The 9751-nt window shown below is 36.3% G+C and overlaps 1 pseudogene; it reads left to right on the top strand.

Moving 5' to 3' along the window:
• The first annotated feature begins 432 nt into the window (after nucleotides 1-432).
• LOC105710719 (putative elongation factor 1-alpha-like 3) lies at nucleotides 433-6981 on the top strand (annotated as a pseudogene).
• Nucleotides 6982-9751: the final 2770 nt, after the last annotated feature.

Raw genomic sequence — 9751 nt, 5'->3', positions numbered from 1 at the left:
CAAGGAGAGCCAATCCAAGTCTCAAAATTGAAGAACTTGAAATCCAATGTTCAAGGGCAGGAAACATCCAGCACAGGAGAAAGATGTAGACTGGAAAGCTAGGCAGGTCTCTCCTTTTCACGTTTTTCTGCCTGCTTTATATTTGCTGGTAGTTGATTTGATGGTGTCCACCCAGTCAAGGATGGGTCTGCCTTTTCCAGACCACTGACTCAAATGTTAATCTCCTTTGGCAACACCCTCACAGACACACCCAGGATCAGTACATTGTATCCTTCAATCAAATCAAGTTGACACTGAGTATTAACCTTCACAGACTGTATCTGGGGTTTGGTGGAAATTGAATGTTTGACTATGAGTCATTAAGTCACCATGTAACTGACCTGCCTATCACAAACTGGGTGCTTTCTAATCCATCTAGCCTTAATGTGGGTCATGCACAGCAGCATTCCATCACCAAATGGAAGTGGTATATATGTGATCGGACTTGAACAGGTCCTTAAGGCACAAGTAAGTTACATGAGGAAGTGGCTCAAATGCCCATGGTCTCCACTCCTGCCATCCTGCCTTTTCTCCCTCAGCCTGCACCAATGGCCTAATGGGGAGTTCTCTATGATCTGTTGACAGAGGAAGAGAAGACTACAGCATGGTTTGCAGATGGTTCTGCACCATACTAGGCATCACCCAAAAGTGGACAGTTGCAGCACTACAACCACTGTGTAGGGCATCGCTGAAGGACAGCAGTGAAGGGAAATCTTCTCAGTGGGCACAACTTCGAGCAGTGTACCTTGTTGTGCACTTTGCATGGGAGGAGAAATGGCCAGATGTGTGATTACATACTGATTCATGGGTTGTAGCCAATGGTTTGGCTGGATGGCCAGGGACTTGGAAAAAGTGCAATTGGAAAATTAGTGACAAATAAATTTGGGAAAGTGGTATGTGGATGCTTATCTCTGAATGGTAAAAATCTGTGAAGATATTGGCATCTCATGTAAGTGCTCATCAATGGGTGATCTCAGCAGACAACTATTTTAATAATCAAGTGGATAGGATGACCCGTTCTGTGGAGATCACTCAGCCTCTTTCCCAGCCACCCCTGTCATTGCCCAATGGGCCCATAAACAAAGTGGCCATGGTGGCAGGGATGGAGGTTACACATGGTGCAACAACATGGACTTCCACTCACCAAGGCTGACCTGACTTTGGCCACTGCTGGGTGCCCAATTTGCCAGCAGCAGAGACCAACATTGAGCTCTGGATATGGCACCATTCCTCAGGATAATCAGCCAGCTACCTGGAGGCAGGTTCATTATATTGGACCTCTTCTATCATGGAAAGAGCAGAAGTCTTTCCTTACTAAAATAGACACTGACTCCAAATATGGGTTTGCCTATCCTGCATGCAATGCTTCTGCCAATACTACCATCTGTGGATTCATAGAAGGCCTTACCCACTGTCATGGTATTCCACACAGCATTACTTCTGAAAAAGGTACTCGTTTTACAGCTAAAGAAATGCAGCAGTGGGCTCACGCTCATGGAATTCACTGGTCTTACCATGTTCCCCATCATCCCAAAACACCTGGATAGAATGGCGAAATGGTCTTTTGAAGTCACCTTTATGAGGCCAACTAGGTGACAATACTTTGCAGGGCTGGAGCTAAGTTCTCCAGAAAGATGTACATGGTTTGAATCAGTTTCCAATATATGGTAATGTTTCTCCCATAGCCAGTATTCATGGGTCCAGGAATCAAGAAGTGGAAGTGACATCACTCGCCCTCACCCCTAGTGATCCACTAGCAGAATTTTTGCTTCCTGTTCCCACAACATTATGTTCTGCTGTTCTGCTGGCCTAGAGGTCTTAGTTCCAGAGGGAGGAACGCTGCCACCAAAAGACAGAACAATAATTCCATTAAACTGGAAGTTAAGATTGCTACCTGGACATTTTGGACACCTATTACTTTTAAGTCAACAGGCAAAGAAGGGAGACTAGTGTTGGCTGTGGTGTTTGACCCACAGTATCAAGATGAAATCAGTCTGTTGCTCCATAACCGAGGTAAGGAAGAGTATGAGTGGAATACAGGAGATCCATTAGGGTGTCTCTTAATATTACCATGCCCTGTGATTCAGGTAAATGGAAAACTACAACAGCCCAGTTCAGGTAGGACTACAAATGTTCCCAGACCCTTCATGAATGAAGGTTTTGGTCACTCCATTAGGACAAAATTTACAACCTGCTGAAGTGTTTGTTGAAGGCAAAGGGAATAACAATACAGAAAGGGTAGTAGAAGGTCATCATCAATACCAGCTACAACCACACAACCAGTTGCAGAAAGGAGAATTGTAATTGTCATGATTATCCCTCCTCATTTTGTTAAAAACATGTTTCTGCATGTATACACTTCTAAGAAAATATCTTCATTTTATTTCCTTTCTCTTTTATGATGTGCCATAACATTTATTGACTTCATGTCATCACTTAACTACTGTTAACTTTATGTTAACATACCTGAATAGCATTTGGGTTGGGAATTGGTACATTTCCAGTTATATGAAAGATAGTTGTATTATGTAAGACACAATTATGATCTTATTATTGTCTTATTTGAAGATCATGTATGATATTAAGAGATGTGTATGGGTTCAAGTTGACAAGGGGTGGACTTGTGATAGTTAATACTGAGAATCAACTTGATTTAATTGAAGAATACAAAGTATTGATCCTGGGTGTGTCTGTGAGGGTGTTGCCAAAGCAGATTACATTTGAGTCAGTGGGCTGGGAAAGGCAGACTCACCCTTAATCTAGGTGGGCACCATCTAATAACTGCCAACAAATATAATGCAGGCAGAAAAACGTGAAAAGGCGAAACTGGCTTAGCCTCACAGCCTATATCTTTCTCCCATGCTGTATGCTTTTTCCCATGATCCCTGCCCTCAAACATTGGACTCCAAGTTCTTCAGTTTGTGGACTTGCACTGGCTCTCCTTTTTCCTCAGCTTGCAGACAGCTTATTGGAGGACATCGTGGTACTTTGAGTTGAGACTTAAGAAACTCTTCATATATATATATATATATATATATATATATATATATGCACATACATATATATTCTGTCCCTCTAGAGAACCCTGACTAATACAACATCAAATACAATATTATACAATATTATATATTATTTTCTTAAATATATATTCTCTATGTGTTTTTCAATTGTCAGAAGTGTTTTAGATTGTGGGTCTTTCAGATTTTTGAATATTTGCATATACATAATGAGATGTCTTAGGGATGATATCCAAGTCTAAACACAAAATTTATTTGTGTTTTATATATACCTTATGCATATAACCTGAAGGTAATTTTATACAATATTTTAAATCCTTTTGCACATGAAACAACATTTTGCCTGTGTTTTGACTGTGACCATCACATGAGGTCAGGTGTGAAGTTTTACACTTGTGGCATTACATCTGTGCTTAGAATGTTTTAGATTTTAGAGTATTTCAGATTTTAGATTTTTATATGCAGAATGCTGCTCATACTGTACTTCAAAAATAAACTCAACCCACTATGTATCTGAACATTAAAAGAAATTTTAATTGCTCTATCTAATCATTATGATATACTAGGTGATTAAGAAAAAAGAACAAATTCATATGTTTACATTAAACTTTTTGTTTTGAAACGGCTACCTATAGAAAGTTACACAGTAGGAGAACACAATGCCAAAATCATCTAGAAAAGTTAAAGCAAACTTCACAACCATGAACATATGTGAGTATCATATAAGGAATGAGAAAAGATTCTTGAGAGAAAAAAGGTAAGAGAAGTGAGACATTCTTTTATCAAATCTAGATGACACTATAGAATAGGACTTCAGAGTGTTATAAGCTATTTTCAATCTTCCAATTTGACATTTTGACACTGACTAGTCTCAGATTTGAATCCATTCTCTCTAACGCTATAGAGTCCATGCTCTCAATCTCACAATAAGTGAAGTTACACAAATAAAGCCTTATCCTTGAGCAAATACTGGATTTTTCAATATAAATATTTACTCTTCATGTCTGAGTTACCCACAGCATTTTACCCATTGTCTTGTTCAAGAGATGCTAAATACTTAATATATGGTTTGAAATTTTATGTAACTAGCATAATTAGACTAGTCCATAATAGATTAGTCCAATTTGATGCAGTTTAAATCAGTTATTACTTACTCTCGTAAACTGCTGTTTTCTCAAATTGCAAATGCTATCTCTATCTACATAATCGATGAAGGAAACATTTCTACTAACATTTTTATTAAAGTCGGCATTGAAGTTAAACAGATTTAGTGCAAATAATTATCAGCCTTGTAGCTAAAGAAAGGGATGAATAAAATCAATTTTAACATTTATCAGACTTGTATCTAGAAATTCGATTTTCAGTAATTAGACATATAAATGTTTCTAAATTAATATTTAAATTTTATTTTCTTCTAAAATTTGGCTCTCTTCAAATTGGCTAAATTTTCTTACCTTAACAAAATTAAATTTTGAATAAAAAGAAGTGTTGGAATTTATAAGTATTGTTGTTCTAGACCCACATAGCAAAACACATAAAGTAAATACACAACTACTGATTTTCTGAAAGAAAGACTTGCCAATGATTATCAAATCAAGATTAATAAATTCATGTCAATCTCAGTTGTCAGTAAGTATGTAAACATCAATAATAGGAGATTAGGTCAGTTTTATTATGTTAATGATCTTTGTTCTATATCTCTTAATTAGAACTACTAATCAGTTTAATAGTTGTGGTACTTCTTGTTATGTTGATAATAAACCCTAAAGACTGTAAGATTCTTTACTTCTTATTTTAAGTAGTTATAGGCGTATTTTCCTGGCCACCGTTATCTACTTGTGAATGTTGCTTCCAGAGGTAACTAAATTGCATAACCCTCAGGAGTGTACTTTACTTTTGATTATTCTTTCACCCTGAAAAACTGACTTTAAAGGTTTGAATGATAATATGACTTCTCAAGCCCATAGATATACCCCATGGTAATAACAAGGAGAGATTGTTTTCTTACAACAGTCTCTTTTTCAAAAGAAAACTTGAGCTTTGATCTTTTTGGGCCCTGTTGCTGTTTATATTCAGAGACACAATGTCATAGATCTACAGTGTTACAATTTAAAATTCCCCTGTGGCTATAAGCCAGGAGTAAAAATCCATAGCTAGCCAATCATATTGCATATATTTTAGACATGGAAGACATATAATTATCTCTTTATACTGAGTTATTCTCAATTTATTGCATACACAATGTACCCTTGCAGTATTGAACATAGACAATTTACATTTAATTTGATTTAAAGAAGAGAATTGCATTCCATACTCATTAAGTCATCCTGCAGGTCTTTGAAGAAGTACTAAATTTTGAAGTGCATAACTAGTGAGGCAATTTTAATTTTAACCAAGCATGGCATGAAATAAATATGTGAATGGCAAACAGAAAGCTGTTAATTTGTGTTAGAAGTTAAAGTTAAAAAAAAACAAAAAAACAAGATGATAGCTTTTTTGCAATGGGTTTGCTGCCAGAACACAGGTGTCATGAAAACTACCCCTAAAAGTGAAAATTGGATCAGAAAACACTCATATCGTCATTGTCATCATTGGACACGTAGATTGGGGCAAGGCCTCCATTACTGGACATCTGCTCTACAAATGTGGTGGCATTGACAAAAGAACCACTGAAAAATTTGTGAAGGAAACTGCTGAGATGGGAAGGGGCTCCTTCAAGTATGCCTAGGTCTTGGATAAACTGAAGGCTGAGCGTGAATATGGTATCACTATTGATATCTCCTTGTGGAAATTTGAGACTGGCAAGTACTATGTGTCTATCATTGATGCCCCAGGACACAGAGACTTCTTCAAAAACATGATTACAGGGACATCTCAGGCTGACTGTGCTGTCCTGATTGTTACTGCTACTGTTGGTGAATTTGAAGCTGGTATCACCAATGGGCAGACCTGAGAACATGCCCTTCTGGCTTACACACTGGGTGTGAAACAACTAGTCGTTGATATTACAAAATGGATTCCACTGAGCTACCCTAAAGCCAGAAGAGATATGAGGAAATTATTAAGGAAGTCAGCACTTACATTAAGAAAATTGGCTACAACCCCAACACAGTAGCATTTGTGCCAATTTCTGTTTGAAATGGTGAAAACATACTGGAGCCAAGTGCTAACATGCCTTGGTTGAAGGGATGCAAAGTCACCTGTAAGGATGGCAATGCCAGTGGAACCACGATGCTTGAGGCTCTGGACTGCATTCTACCACCAACTCATTCAACTGACAAGCCCTTGCACTTGCCTCTCCAGGGCATCTACAAAATTGGTGATATTGGTACTATTCCTGTTGGCCGAGTGGAGACTGGTGTTCTAAAACCTGGTATGGTGGCAACCTTTGCTCCAGTCAACATTACAGCTGAAGTAAAAATCTGTCAAAATGCACCATAAAGTTTTGAGTGAAGCTCTTCCTGGGGACAATGTTAAGAATGTGTGTCAAGGACGTTTGTCACGGCAGCGTTGTTGGTGACAGCAAAAATGACCCGTCAATGGAAGCAGCTGGCTTCACTGCTCAGGCAGTTATCCTGAACCATCCAGGCCAAATCAGCACCATCTATGCCCCTGTACTGGTTGCCACAGGGGTCACATTGCATGCAAGTTTGCTGACCTGAAGGAAAAGATTGATCACCATTCTGGTAAAAAGCTGGAAGATGGCCCTGAATTCTTCAGGTCTGGTGATGCTGCCATCATTGATATGGTTCCTGGCAAGCTCATGTGTGTTGAGAGCTTCTCAGACTGTCCATCTCTGGGTCACTTTGCTGTTCATGATGTGAGACAAACAGTTGCCATGGGAGTCATCAAAGCAGTGGACAAGAACGCTACTGGAGCTGGTAAGGTCACCAAGTCTGCCCAGAGAACTCAGAAGGGTAAATGAATATTATCCCTAATACCGGCCACCCTGGTCTTCATCAGTGGTGGAAGAACAGTCTCTGAATTTTTTGTTTCAATTGGCCATGTAAGTTTAGTAGTAAAAGACTGGTTAATAATAACAATGCATCGTAAAACCTTCAGAAGGAATGGAGAATGTTTTATGGACCACTTTGATTTTCTTTTTTGCGTATGGCAGTTTTAAGTAAGTAGTTTTTAAAATCGATACTTTTTAATGGAAGCAACTTGACCAAAAATTTGTCACAGAATTTTGAGACCCATTTAAAAAGTTTAATGAGAAAAATAAAAATAAAAAACCAAGATGATAAAAGCAGTTAGTTTGTGCTACTACAGAATGGAATCCACAATTCATATCCTGGGGGAGTGACAAACTAGTCATTTAATGCTATGTCAACACATGTATCTAGTCTTTCATTAGTAAACTCTCCTGCTGGTTTGTACACTGTCAGAAGTGGACCACCTACTGAAATTCATAGAGGTGTGGAAACTGGCATGGGTTTAATAATTCTGTTTTGTTTAGCTTTCTTTCTTATCCTATTTGAAGCCATTTTTTCCCTGCATTTTTGAACAAGTATGTATTAGTTTTATTTATGAAGTAAATGTTTAAAATGTTTATGATTCAAATGACCTACTTTCCTCTTAATTCCTTAGAGCGCTTTGAATATCCTAGCCAATTGAGGCTTCCATTTGCTTGTAAATTACCCATGCTTTATCTCTGCACACAGTCTGCCCACATCATCTGTGAATAAATAACCATAAAAAATAAATGGAGAGGAAAGACAACTGCAGCCATCTCCCTTTCTTTCTGAAAAGCGTTCTACTGAGATGTTGGTTAATGATCTAATCAGTAGTATAGATTCAAAGGATTTTCTCCCCTCCAGATCAACCCTCTCCTGGACAAACCTGTTCAATTTAAGTCGTTTCTTCTATTCAACATTGCAGTAAATGAGTAAATAAATATTTAAACAATAATACATGAAATCTATGAAACACAATTAAGTGAAAGTCCAGGAAATGGAAAGATAACTAGATAGAAAAATTTTCAAGAATATAATATGATTTCCTCAAATATTTTCTAAACATAGTCAAGAATAAGATAAAAGCTGTCCTAATTTTTGGTTTTAACAACCAAGGCCATATTTATTTTAGGAAATATTATGTTTCCTGTAAAATTAATTACTGGTATTACTTTTATTAATGTGAGTCATAATGACTTTTATACAAAACATGGAAGAAACATAAGAATTGTGTGGCTATTTAATATTGTAGGTAGTAGTGTTTGTAAAATTAAAATTAAAATGACTACTTCTATCACATACATGATCCTCATATAAATGGATAATTCCTCTTCTAATAAAACAGTATTTATTTAAACTATTTTGACTGTGGTTTTCTTGAAACTATGTTAAAGCTTATAGTGTTTTTTTTTTTAATTAAAGAACAATTTAGACATTTTTGCTTTTTTAAGAAATAGTCAAATAAAAGTGAGAGAGCTTAGTTAAAGGCTTTCAGATAAAGTCAAGAAATGCTATAATAATTTTAAATATTTTTCTTACATGCGTTATGATCAGAATGCAAGTAAATTCTAAAAGAGAAATATTAAAACTTAGACTACTAGCTAGATTATTGAACTACATTTGCAAATATTCAGGGAGATTGAAGTACAGCAGATATTTTAAGAACATAACATTCAATATGCACTTGTTTAAACGTTATCTTAAATATGTTAGGTATAGTTATTCTCATTGTGTTTCGATTAAGGATTTTTTTTTTTTACTATTTCTTGTTTATTATAATGTGAGCTTTGTACTTTTAAAGGTCTATGAATAATCACCCCACCCCAAATTTAGAAATACAGTAAAATAGTTTCTAATTAAATACAAAGTCATTAGATGTAAAATATGTTAATTCATTCTTTGCTTTGTAATATTGGAAATTATTTAAAAATCTCTATGATTCTAAAAACTAAGCATTTTATAAAGTTGGCTGGGCACAGTGGCTCATGCCTGTAATCCTAGTACTTTGGGATGCTGAGGTGAGCAGATTACCTGAGCTCAGGAGTTCAAGACCAGCCGGGGCAACATGGTGAAACCCTATCTCTACTAAAATACAAAAACAAAAATTAGCTGGGCATGGTGGCAGGTGCCTGTAGTTCCAGCTACTCAGGAGGCTGAGACAGGAGAATTGCTTGATACCGAGAGGCAGGAATTGCAGTAAGCAGAGCAGAGATTGTGCCACTGCACGCCAGCAACAGAGCTAGACTTCAATTCAAAAAAAAAAAAGTGTTTTTCTTTCTAGGAATTATTTTTAGTTTTCTAAACTTATTTTGAACAGAATATTCATCATAGAAAATTGTTTTCATAAAGATGCTTTAATTGATTAAAATATGTAAAGTTAAAATTATTTCAAATATTAAAATTTAAAATAAGCCTAAATTTCTGTAAATTGGAGTAATGCACTTTTTGAAATACATCGAATTGCAAATATTTAAACAAAGAACCATTTACTTTAAATAATTAAACATTAGCTTCATGACATTTGCACCATTAGCTTGTTCAAAAAAGACTTAATCTTAGTAGGTTAAAAACTACTGCTACTTCTGATTCTAGGGAAGTCAATTATAAGTTTTGCATGATATAAGCAGTCAAGAATTTTAAACAGAATTTGCTTTTAAAAAGATTAATTAAAAATCAGGTGAAAATGCTTTTCATATAGTTGATGAAAACCCACAGGTATAAAGCTGGGCTAACATTAGC

This window comes from Aotus nancymaae, unplaced genomic scaffold (genome assembly GCF_030222135.1).
Source record: "Aotus nancymaae isolate 86718 unplaced genomic scaffold, 86718_ANA_hifiasm-v0.15.2.pri h1tg000033l, whole genome shotgun sequence".
NCBI classification, from domain to species: Eukaryota; Metazoa; Chordata; class Mammalia; order Primates; family Aotidae; genus Aotus; species Aotus nancymaae.
This window is presented reverse-complemented; position numbering and strand designations above follow the sequence as displayed.